Source organism: Pseudorca crassidens, chromosome 15 (assembly GCF_039906515.1).
Source record: "Pseudorca crassidens isolate mPseCra1 chromosome 15, mPseCra1.hap1, whole genome shotgun sequence".
Lineage (NCBI taxonomy): Eukaryota > Metazoa > Chordata > Mammalia > Artiodactyla > Delphinidae > Pseudorca > Pseudorca crassidens.
Window position 1 is genome coordinate 45,363,911 of NC_090310.1, and position 12,498 is coordinate 45,376,408.

Here is a 12,498-nt window from a genome sequence, read left to right on the forward strand (position 1 = left end):
GTAGTCCTGCCTTATCTGCGATTTCGCTTTCTACAGGTTCAGTACCTGTGGTCAACCTCAGTCTGAAAATATTAAAGTGAAAATTCCAGATATAAACAGTTCATAAATTTTAAGTTACATGCTGTTCTGAGTAACGTGGTGAAATCTTGAGCTTTCGCTTTTGTTGCCTTTGCTTTTGGTTGTCATATCCAAAAAATCATGCCAGGACTGATGTTAAGGAGTTTATCCTCTGTGCTTTCTTCTAGGAGTTTTATGGTTTTAGGTCTTTAGAGCTTATTTTTGTGTATGATGTAAAGTACAGGTCTAGTTTTATTTTTCTGCATGTGACTGTCCAGTTTTCCCAACACCAGTTATTGAAGAGACTGTCTTTTCCCCATTTCATATTCTTGGTGCCTTTGTCATAAATTAATTAACCATATGTGTGTGGGTTTATTTCAGGGCTCTCTATTCTGTTCCATTGATCTAAGTGTGTGTTTTTATGCCAGTACTGTACTGTTTTGATTGCTATAGCTTTGTGATATAGTTTGATATCAGGAAACATAATGCCTTTTTTAGCTTTGTTCTTCTTTCTCAAGATTGCTTTGGCTATTTGGTCTTCTGTGGTTCCATACAAATTTTAGGATTATTTTTTCTATTTCTATGAAAAATGCCATTGGAATTTTGATAGGAATTGCATTGCCTCTGAAGATTGCTTTTGTTGGAATGGACCTTTTAATTTTAATAATATTCTTCCATTCCACAAGCATGGGATATCTTTTTGTTTATTTATATCTTCAGTTCTTTCATCAATAGTTTTCAGTGTACAGGTCTTTCACCTCCTTGGTTAAATTTATTCTTAGTTAATTTGTCCTTTTTGATGCAAGGTAAATTGCATGGTTTTCTTACTTTCTCTTTCTGATAGTTTGTTTTTAGGGTATAGAAATGCAACTTATTTTTATATATTGATTTTGTGTCCTGAAACTTTACTGCGTTTATTTACTAGCTATAACACGTTTTCAGTGGAGTTTTTAGGGTTTTCTATATATAATACCATGTCATTTGCAGATAGAGACAGTTTTACTTCTTTCTTTCCAATTTGGATGCCTTTTATTTCTTTTTCCTTGTCTTGTTCCTGATCTTAGAGGAAAAGCTATTAGCTTTTCACTATGGAATATGATGTTAGCTGTGGGCAGATTTTCCATATTGAGGGCTTTTGGGGAAGTGGTTTCTGGGCTTTCAGTTTTGGCTGATGCATTTTTGTTTCACCATTTTAGAATTCCATCTTCAGAATGTTATATAACATACAATAAAACTCAGCCTTGGAGATTACTTGAGATGGTGTAAAATATATTTTAAATAGAATAAATTGGAATAAATTAAGTGAAATAAGTTTTAAAAGTTTCATATGGAAGTATGTTGTCTATTACCTGTATTATTTTACTTACAAGTGTGTTTGTTATAGAAAATTTGGGAAGTGAAAAAATATAAAGAAAAAAACTACCCAGAGTTAATAATCTGTTTCTAATTTGCGATGTCTCTGTTAGGCTCAGTATCTCTCTGTTTATCTTTTCTCTCTTTCTCATATATAATTATTGCATTTATGATATATTCTGCATTTATAAGTGTATGATGTATATATTAGACACACACACACCCTGCTGTGGACTGCACTGTTTCCCTCCTAAATTCATATGTTGAAACCCTGATCCTCAGTGGGACTGTATTTAGAGATAGAGCATTTAGGAGGAAATTACGGTAAGGTTAAGTGAAGTTATAAGGATAGGATCCTAATCCAAAAGGCCTGTAGCCTTATCATTCTCTCTCCCCCATTGTGTGCACACACCCAGGAAAGGCCACGTAAGCACACAGTGAGATGGTGGCCTCCTACAGGCCAAGAGAAGAGACCTCAGAATAAATCTTACCTTGCCGACATCTTGATCTTGGACTTCCCAGCCCCTAGAACTGTGGAAAATTAATTTCTGTTGTCTGTCGCATATAGTCTCTAGTATTTTGTTGTGGCAGCCCAAGCTAACACACACAAACACACACACACACACACACACACTCGAATCAAATGTCTGTATACCCTTCATGAACATTTTAAACAGAAACTGAAGTCATTTTCTATGTAATCTAGCAGACAGTTTTAAGTTTACCTGGCAAGTAGTAGCAGATGCTCGTAAGTGTGAGCTGAATGAGCTGCAGAAGAAGCTGGCTGGAGGATAAACTGTAGCACTTACCCTTTGGGCATCCTCAGAGTGCACCCAGCAGAACAGAGGTGTCAGTGCTTTGGGGGATACAGAAAATTATGGATGTGAAATACCTGGGAGTGTAAAAAAAATACCCACACCCGGGTCCATCTTTAAATGGGATGCTTATTTAAAGGACCAGTGCAGGGCTCAGGCATGGTGTTTTAGAAACTCCTTGAGTGACCTACTGGTTTAGCAGTTGAAACAAGCAGTGTATGGATATAAAGGCACTAGTCATTTTTGACTAAGATGCAGGTGATCGGGCCAGGTAACTGTGGTCATCGAGAGGAAGGGTCCCCCGTGGCTCTACGTGTTTCCCCAGGGAGGGGGAGGATGGGTAAGATTCAGGAGGGGAAAGAACTAGAAAGCTGTCCCAAGAAGCCATTATCCCTTGAGCAAAGGCTGGAGGCGGAGACAAGTGTGACGTATTTCTGTGGGTAAGAAACGAGCAAGCCAGCTTTACAAGACCGAAGTTTAAGACCAATGTCAGATTGAAGCTTTCTGGGTTACAGCGCACCACTTAAAGTGATCCTTTCACTCTGCTTTCTTACCTTGGGTTCAAGTTTGTACCGTATAAAAATGCCCTTGTAGAACCTTCTGGTGAACCCCTCCTGAGTATTTTGGGCTTCCGTTTAGGTCAAATATACCAAGGTACTTGTGTTCACAAGACCCTGCTCCACTTAAAAAGTCTAGTTAAATATTAATGTGAGGAAATTTACTCTTGCATATTTTCACACGTAATTTCTTTAATTGGTATTATGCATTTTGCCTAATTTAAATACCGACATCTGGGTGATTTGCTCAGCCAGCGGAGGACTGTTTAATCAGAAAGATGTACATAGCATCTCTCTGAACTGCCTGCCAGCAGTTAGCTGTTTAGCGTTAAATAGAGAATGATGTTTCTGCAGTGGGAGGTGTAGTGGAAATTGAACTGCCCCAAGAGCTTCTGTTCATTAAAGGGACAATATTAATTCTATTTACTGTTTAGGGGCTGACTCCCAACAATGCCAGGAAATGTCGGCTTGCTGGTACCGGGGAGGTGAGGAGGTAGTCAGTTTCTTCCCTTCCTGTTTCTGCCCCAGTGAGTCCGGGACTGTTCTCCGTCTGTTCTAAGTGTGTCTCTTTTGACCGCAGGTACTGTAATGTGGATTGTTTGAAAGTCTTGTAAAAAGCAAGGCTTTTGCATTCCTACTTCAGTTTTTATGATGTAATAGGTGCCAATCTGATATCAACTTCCTGATGCTAGCTAGGTACAGATGTTGTGGACACTTGTTAAATTATTTATGATGATTATCTTGTGGAATCCATTCATATGTAAACAACATTCCCTTATAAGCTTCTGACTTATTCTGGCCATTTTAAGCATTCTTTTGAGGTTCAGGAGCTGCTTTTGCCTGGCAGGGAACGTGTAAATAGGACTGGTGAGAGACAGTCTCCGCCCTGGAGTCAGAGCGGTAGTTTGCCTTTCACTGACCCCAGCTTGCTCTCTCATTCCCTGGGCTTGATGTGTTGTCCTGGAGCCACTATTTGCTTTCTGGAGGAGCAGACAGACAATACACTAATACATAATTTTGATAGACTGGAGTGCTCTGAAAACAGCAAGCCAGGTGGAGTGATGGAATGTCCCTGGGGGGGGGGCGGGAGGAGGGGTGTGCTTCCTCTCTAGGAGGTGAGCTTTACGTGAGCAAGGACCTTGTCCACCTTACTGGTGTCTTTGATCTTTAGAGAGCAGGCACCATGTGTGGTAAGAGCTGACTGACAAGAAGGGCCCAGCCACAAGATTTAGGGGAGACTTTCCCAGGGAAGCGGGGGCAGCATGTGCAAAGGCCCTGCAGTGGGAATGAGGAAGCTGCTGTGGCTGGAGCGTTGGGAGTCGTGTGGAGAGTAGAGGGGGTGAGGTTGGAGAGGTGGGTAGGGGCCAGACGAAGTGAGCTGCTGGTGCCACTTTATTCCAAATGCATGAGAATATTGTAGAGTTTTCTGTGTGACCTCTTGACATTCTGGAAAGAAGGCTCTGGTTGTTGCATGGAGAACAGACTGTAGGCTGGCAAGAGAGGAAGCAGAAGGACAGTTGGATGTCAGAGACCAGGCAGGAGGTGGTGGTGGCAGTGGCGGTGGAGACGGAAGGTCCTGGATGATTTTGCTGCCATGCGGGTAGACCTGCTGATGGTTGGCTGTGGGGTTAGAGGCAAGGAGAAGAACAGGGTGACTTCTAGGTTGACCCACTTGATCCTTCCTTTCTTTTTTCAACCTGTGGATTGCTAATTCTGCCTTCTCACCAGAACCATCTCCTTCCTTAATCCTCATTCTGATGAAGGTTGATTCCTGGTCCTCCCTGGCCTCTCTGGGTCTGTGGTACCTGCCAGACCTTTTCAGTGTAGGTAGATTTCCAGTCCTGAACTCTCACAGGCTGTTCTTTCCCTTCCCTGTGTTTGTAGTTTAAGAAAATCTTTTACCATTCCAAGAGCATTAATAGAGCTCTCACACGAAGTCTTCTGTGTTACCAGTCAGCCCTTGCAGGGACATGGAACATGCTTCTAGCCAGCAAATGTTGTTTTTCTTCACCTCACCATGCTCTCTGGGAGCATAGCAAGAATAAAAAGTTGTTTCCTGGAGGAAAGTGAAGGGGAGATCCTTATTCCTTTTCATCACCGCTGGTTCAGGTTACATGAACAAAGGGTGGAGGAAGGTGGGATGGTGGTTGAAGCACAGCTTCATCGACTCTCTGGTAATCTTGGTGGCTGTTTCCTTCCTCTGTTAGATGGACAGGATTCTTTCTTTGTGCACGAGAATGTACGAGAAACTGTAGCTTCTGGGTGAATGCCAATGTGTGTACTTTCAGGATTTCAGAGCTAATTGGTTTGTGTTGACAATGACTATTTACCATTTGTATATTATGAAAGAAACATGCAAATTACTTGACAACTCTTGCTAGTCAAATTGGTGAGCGATTTTTTTTTTTTTTTTTTTTGCGGTACGTGGGCCTCTCACGGCTGTGGCCTCTCCCGTCGCGGAGCACAGGCTCCGGACGCGCAGGCCCAGCGGCCATGGCTCATGGGCCCAGCCGCTCCGCGGCATGTGGGATCCTCCCGGACCGGGGCACGAACCCGTGTCCCCTGCATCGGCAGGCGGACTCTCAACCACTGTGCCACCAGGGAAACCCGGTGGGCGATTTTTAATGTCAACGATATCCGCTTGGTGAGCTGTCTGGAAAGTGTTACTGGGAACTGTCAGGATTTCGTTTTCCTAGCAATAAAAATCTTCTTGCAAACTCCCCCCATTTCCTTATTTCTCATTACGAGGAATACGTAAAACAGTTGAGAAGGGTGTCTTTACTTAAGGTTCATCAGTCTAAACTATTGGTTGCATGGCGTCCACCAAGCTATTCCTTCCATCCCAGTTCCGCCTCCCTTTTCCCTCTATTCCTAGTCATCCCGAGCGTCCTTGCCAGGTTCATCTTCTGAGTATCAGCCAGTTTCTGTTTTCAAAATTCTCAGTGCCTTCCCGGTTTCTGAATCAAATAATGACCATCGGCCTGGCTTTTCCAGACCAAGTTTATCGGTTAAATGAATGTCCAGTGGTCCCTTGTGTATGTGCACGTGTTTTCTGCCACCAGACCTTTGCTCAAGAGACCCCTCCCCCCACACCTGGAGCACCCTTGTCTTCTTCCTTTTTGTAGCCAGCTGAATACCTGTTCTTGACTGCGGAGAATAGGCGTTGGAGATGACATCACACATTTCAAAGAAATGAAGAGATGACAGCAGAAATACCTCCACGAACTCACTAACAGGAAGCCAATGAAGAGGGCCGTGAGCTGGCCGCTGAGGAGGGGAGGCCGGGGTGGGGTTCCTAGGCCTGCACCTCAGGAGCTGAGTCAGTGAGGACTCTAGAAGCCCTCCCCACACCCTCAGATCTGGGGAGGAACACGATGATTTTCCTCTTCTTATGGAGGAATCATAGAAATGGCGGCAACTGGGATGAAGTGGAAAGCAGAGCTGAGTCTCTGAGACCAGGGAACCTGAGAGCCAGTGTTCCCACTGCAGTGGGCTCTCCTTGCAGGCAGGAGGAAGGCGCCCAGTGGAGGATATTTAATGACCTTTGTTAAGAGAGGCCAGAGCCCAGGAATTCGAACAAAGCCTTTACCGTGCCTCAGTTGAGACCTCCTGGCCCTGTCACTCAATCTGGCTAGAGAACGGTGGGTAGAACACAGACCCACTCAGTCTTCAAACTAGAAAGATCACAGATGGGGCAACAGTAGGAAAAGAGTCAAGGAGTTGCCTATCCTGTGTTGGAGCAGCAGAATTTCCGGAGAGATACACCTGAGCACACACAGATGAAGAAAAAGAGTAAGGCGGTTATATAAACATAGGTACGATGGATGGATGGATAGATGGATGGATGGATAGGCAAAGAGAAAGAAAAAAAGGGGATATAGCATGTAAAAGAGAAAACATCCGGAGCTAGATGAAAACATACCTCAAGGCATAGAAGGGAAGTCCTTACAGTTGTTTCATTCTGTGGAACAAGTTAATGAAAAGTGTGAATTCAGTAAACACAGCAAGATGATTAAAGGAGAATGAGATGCAAAAAGAGAGATTGCAGATCTACAGAAAGACTGAGGTCCCAAACAACAACCACTGCAGGACCAATAAATAAAATTAGAAATACCAAAGGAAAGAATAGATGCCACTGAAATCAAATTACTAAAAATTAAAGGCTTGATAGTCTCAGTGAACACAAGTGAAGTGATCATGACATTAAAGCAATCAGAAGTTAAAAGATGAAAAGACAATGTACTGTAAGGATAATTGGCATCCCTGAAGTAGACAGTCAGCATATGAAACCGAAAATGGAATATAAAACAAGGTAACTTTCAGGAAATGAAAAAGAAACAAACAAAAGAACTGAGTCTGCAGATTAGAAGAATGTATCGTGTTACTGGAAAATTCAGAGGACAGAATGTTTAACACCAATACCTATCCTAATTAAGCTATTGAATTTCAAAGCTAAAGGAAAAAATCTTCAGACATCCAGGCAGAAAACCGAATTATCTGCCATAGACCAAAAGTCAGACTGGCTTCATATTTCCTTAGTGCAGCATTTAATTTCTGAAGAGAGTGGAGCCAACTACCTCCTCCACATTCTGAGTGAGAGAGGAGGTATGAACACGACCCAGAGTGACACAGCTTCGGTGTCATTCAGGTGCAAGGGCAGAACGTGGATATTCTCAGACATCTATAAGCTTGGGGAATGGTACTTAAAACCAAAACACATAGGAAAAAATGCAGACACAGTGCTGTCAACCTCTAAATGTGTTTTGTAACGTCTTAACTTAGAAGCATATTTTAGGAAGTGTCTGTTGTACTGAAGAAACATTTGGTTGAAATTCAACAAATACTTCAGTTGCTTTTCTCCTTCTGTTAAATTCAAATGAAGTCACATACAATTTTTTTTTAATTAAAAAGCATTTATGCTAGAGGAAGGATAATTTCATTTTTTATGAAAGTCCTCCTGTCTGCCTGACCCCCTCCCTCCTCCTCATACCCGCACGGGGCAGGTGCTCTAAGCCCTGGCTGTGGTGACCCCTCCTCTTCTGATCAGTGCTGTTGGCCTCGGGTTTGCAGAAGTTAAGTGCTCTTTCTGCTGTGAGGCAACTCCATACAACGCTCCTAGTTAGGGAAGCACATGATTCTTCAAAGACTGAGTTTCCACCAGAAAAATTCTGACAACTTAGAATCACTTACGACTTCCAGTGCCGAATAATCAGCACTTCTTGAGTGACTGCTCTGTGCCTGGTGGAACCATATTCCCCCCACGTACTCCGTGTGAGGAAGCACAGTTTCTGCCCTTTGAGAACCCTTAGTTCAGGTAGGCCAGACACATCGCCAAAATTTTCCCAGTATTTCCCAAGCAAGATCTGGCTCTCAGGAAGGCTTCTTGAAAGGGAAACATAGGCTTCTTATTGACAAGTTTTTGTCTTGATTTTCACCTCTTTATTCAGGAAGGTTGTTGCATTTTGACAGACACAGTGCTGGATATTTGTTCGTTTTTTAAATTAATTAATTATTTTGGGCTGCGTTGGGTCTTCACTGCTGCACGCAGGCTTCTCTGTAGTTGCCGCGAGCGGGGGCTACTCTTTGTTGTGGTGCCCGGGCTTCTCATTGCGGTGGCTTCTCATGTTGCAGAGCATGGGCTCTAGTCACGTGGGCTTCAGTAGTTGTGGTGTGCGGGCTCAGTAGTTGTGGCTTCCAGACTCTAGAGCACAGGCTAAGTAGTTGTGGTGCACGGGCTTAGTTGCTCCATGGCATGTGGGATCTTCCCGGACCAGGGCTCGAACCCGTGTCCCCTGCACTGGCAGGCGGATTCTTAACCACTGCACCACCAGGGAAGTCCCCAGTGCTGGATTTTAAGGATGTGATATTGTGAGGAAAAGAGGGAGGATTCCTGCTGAGTCTAATGAAGGGGTATGGGGGTTATATGGGACACGCCCAATGAGCCAGGCCCTTGTGGCTTCTCCCTTTGATCTGGGCAGACCTGCCGGCCACTCACCTGAACCGCTGGCAAGTACCAGAGGATTTGCTGCCACCATCTCAGCCCTTGACACAGGTTTTAGATTCAGGGGTTGAAAAAAACTTATTGAACATATTTTTGGAAATGTGATGAACATAATGTTTGAGTGGATACTGTCTTTTTATACTTTTTGTCAGGCGGTAGTTTCCTTTTTATACAAATATTGGTTGCCAGAAGCTTTGTTTGAATACAAAATATGTGCAGCTGTAGATATTTGACCACTTTCTTTTTTTGGGACCCCGTGTGCCTGGAGTTGGGAAAGGGATCCCCAGCTCTGTTCTGTTAAGTATTCCATCTTATCAAAGAGGTATTTCATCATTTATGTATGACAGTAGGTGCCACTCAATAAATATTTTGTAAGTGATAGATATTTTTGTCTGAAATTACTTTTTCACTCGAACAATGATTTAAACTCCCATTTTTAGTTTTATGAGGTGACACTTTTATAATATCATATAGTGAATGCAGCTTGAATGTCATAGAGCTTTAGGGCAGCATTAATCATAAATTCATATGCCCCCATTCCCAATCCTGAGAGACTTTTTCTTAATTCAGATTTTACCCATTCTGTGTATGGAAGTGTGTGTGTGTGTGTGTGTGTGTGTGTATGTGTGTGTGAGAGTTTGTGTGTGTGTGTTGGGGATGGGTGGGGACAAGTAATGCTTTTGACCTAATGGCTCTGAAGTTATGAATTTCAAATGATTTTCTAAGTCTATGAGATTTATTTTAAGGAAGGAAGAAAAAGTGCTTTTCAATGGGTTTAAAAAAAAAAAAAAGAATATCAAACTAAACTGGGATGTAGTCCAAAACAGTTTCTCTAGTTTGAGTGGGAGCTATTAGAGTTTAAAATACTGCCTCCCCCCGCCCCCTTTTGGTTTATTGTCCACTTTTATGCAGAAAGAAAATACATATGTCTCTGGACTTAGGAGAAACAGTCCCTCTCCTTTTCACATGGATCTGGAAGCCTGGAGCAGTCCATGGCCAGGAGCCACCTACCGTGTGTGCAGCGCGGTCACAGTTCAGAGCTAGCAGGCCTTGTTTCATGAGATGGGGCTGTATGATTAAATTCTCCAGTGTAATATATATCTTTAAAAAGAAAAATCACAGACTTTCCACTTCTGTTTGAGCTCTATGGGCAAGAGGAAAAGCACGAATTCTACCGATGTCGGAGAGGCAGGAGTCGGGGTTCGTTTATTTAGAGCGCTCACTGTAGCCAGGATTTGCAAGGGCCTCGGTGCGGCGTATCAGGATGAACGAGGTCTCCGGCCTCCAAGCCTGAGGTTCTGGGCCCCGGAGAGGAAGCCCGTCTGATAAGAGAAGTAATTGAAGAACAGTGCCACGCTTCATTTCCTTTTCTTGAAGTTAAGTTATGCATTGGTCGTTTTCTCTGCGTATCTATTTAATGGTTGTTAAATTAAATTGCTTTCCCTCAAGTGGTGATTTTTATTTATTTATTTTTTAAACCATCTTTTTTCCTTGCTCCGCTCCATTGCCCTCTGGCCCGACTCCAACTCCGCGTGTGTGCGGTGGAGGCCCCAGTGTCTGCAGCCCTTTCCCAGAACCTCGCAGGGTCCCCTTGTCTGCAGGGTTGTGAGGTTCTGAATTCTTCAGCTAGAGAATGTAGACTGTTTTAACATTTAGATGATACAGAATCCATTTATTTGATCCAGGAATATGAAGAGTTCCACTTTTGTTTCGGGCAGCTCTGGGCTTTGGAGTCCAGAGCTGTGCTGTGCTCAGTGTGTCCCGTCGCAGGAGTGGGTGAGGAAGAGGCTCGCTCAGAGCATCTCTGACCCGGGGCCCCCGTTGGCAGCACGGGGCTGTCTCCTCTGCTGCTTCCGTCAGCCTGTGGTCACAGAGCACAGTGTCCTGCTCTTGGATGGGCCCCAGTCTCCACTCAGCACAGCCCAACCTCAAGGCTGGAGTTTTCACCTTCACTCTTCTGGGGTTTGCCTGTTTTCCACCTGGGAATTGCCTCAAAGCCTGGTTTTTGAGGGGTTTTTTTGCCTTAGGGCAGATGGGCCTGATGGTGAAGGGCCTCTCAGTCTCTTCCTTGTGAGATTGCTCTTGACCTTCCTTCCTGCATCTCTCTGAACTCGGAGTATCTACCCACTCATTCATTCACTTGACAGATATTAATTGAGGAGCTCCTCTGTGCCAGGCACGAAATAAGGCACCGGGTGACATTCTAGTCAGGAGACAAGTGATAAACTTGTATACAACGTGTCATAGAGTGATAATTGCTAAGAGAGAAACAAATCAGGACAAGAGAGGTTGGTGGCTGCTCTCTTGTGTGGGGTGATGGGGAGGGTGGCTTCTGCGCAGAGGAAATGAGGGCCGAGTTATGTATGAATTGAAGGCAGTTCTTCTCAACTGGGGCACACTTTGTTCCCCAGGGGACACTTGTCGGTGTCTGGAGGCATCTTTGGTTGTCACAACCTCGGAGGAGGGATGTGTGTTACTGGCATCTGGTGGGTAGAGGCCAGGGATGCTCTAAATGTCCTCCAGTGCCCAGGGCAGCCCCCCCACAGTGGAGAATCATCTGCTCCAAAATGTTAGCGGTGCCAAGGTTGGGAAGTCCCGCTCTAGGGGAAGAGAAGGAGTAGACAGGAACAGAGGAAACAGCAATGACCAAAGCCCTGAGGTGAGGGCCGGCTGGCAAGTTTGAGGAACAGCAAGGAGCTGGGGTTCCGGGAGAGGAGTGGGTGGGGGGCAAGCGGCAGGAGGTCAGCAAGGGGTGAGGTCACTTGGAGCTTTGTAGACCCTTGCAGAGACTTTGGGTTTTACTCAGAGAAGAGGAGGCCGTGTAATTGACCCGAGAAAAGGAGTGGCCTGCCCTGCCGTCCGTCTGGCTGACGGGGAGAGCGTGGGCTCTGGCTGAGGCACGAGTGGGTGTGGCCAGGGTTACTGAGGCCATCCCAGTGAGGGTGATGGTACTTGGGGCCAGGCAGCAATGTGGTGCCATGGTTTGTCGTCAGATTGGGGGCCTATTTTGAAGGTGGAGTCAACACCGAGTGCCTTAGGGTTTAGAGAAAGGAGCAAAGGCCAGCCTGATGTTTGGTCCAGGCAACTGTAAGGAAGATTGGTGTTTACCGAGAAGGGCTAGTGTGCAGGTTTGGGAGGCAAGGGGGCATCAGGGCTGGTCTTTCAGGGTGTTAAGTGTGAGCCGCCTGCTTGGTAGCCCCACAGGTATACTGAGGTAGGCAGGTTTCTATACACGAGGATGGAGTTTTAAGGGAGAGGTCTGCCTGGAGATTTGAGAGTTGTCGGCATACAGTCAAGCCCTCCGTATCTGCGGGTTCCACATCCACAGATTCAACCGACCACCCGTCACAAATACTCAGAGAAAAAAAATTTCAGATAGTTCTCAAGCAAAACTTGAATTTGCCATGCTCCAGCAAATATTTACATAGCATTTTCACTATGTTTGCAACTATTTACATAGCATTTATGTTGTATTAGGTATTATAAGTAATCTAGAGATGATTGAAAATACAGGGGAGGATGTGCGTAGGATATATGCAAATGATGTCCTTTTATATAAGGGACTTGAGCATCCTTGGATTTTGGTATCCTCAGGGGTCCTGGAACCAATCCCCCATGGATACCCAGGGACAACTGTGTAGATTGCAGGTCAAGTCAGGAGTCAGGATGACATCATCAAGGGAGTGACTGTAGACACTAGAGTCCCTGGGATGAA

The 12,498-nt window shown here is 44.7% G+C and overlaps 1 protein-coding gene across 4 annotated transcripts in view; it reads left to right on the forward strand.

The window, feature by feature from the left end:
- LOC137207503 (kinesin-like protein KIF16B) overlaps window positions 1–12,498 on the forward strand; it is a 278,846-nt gene that overhangs the window by 119,162 nt on the left and 147,186 nt on the right. The window lies entirely within an intron of this gene.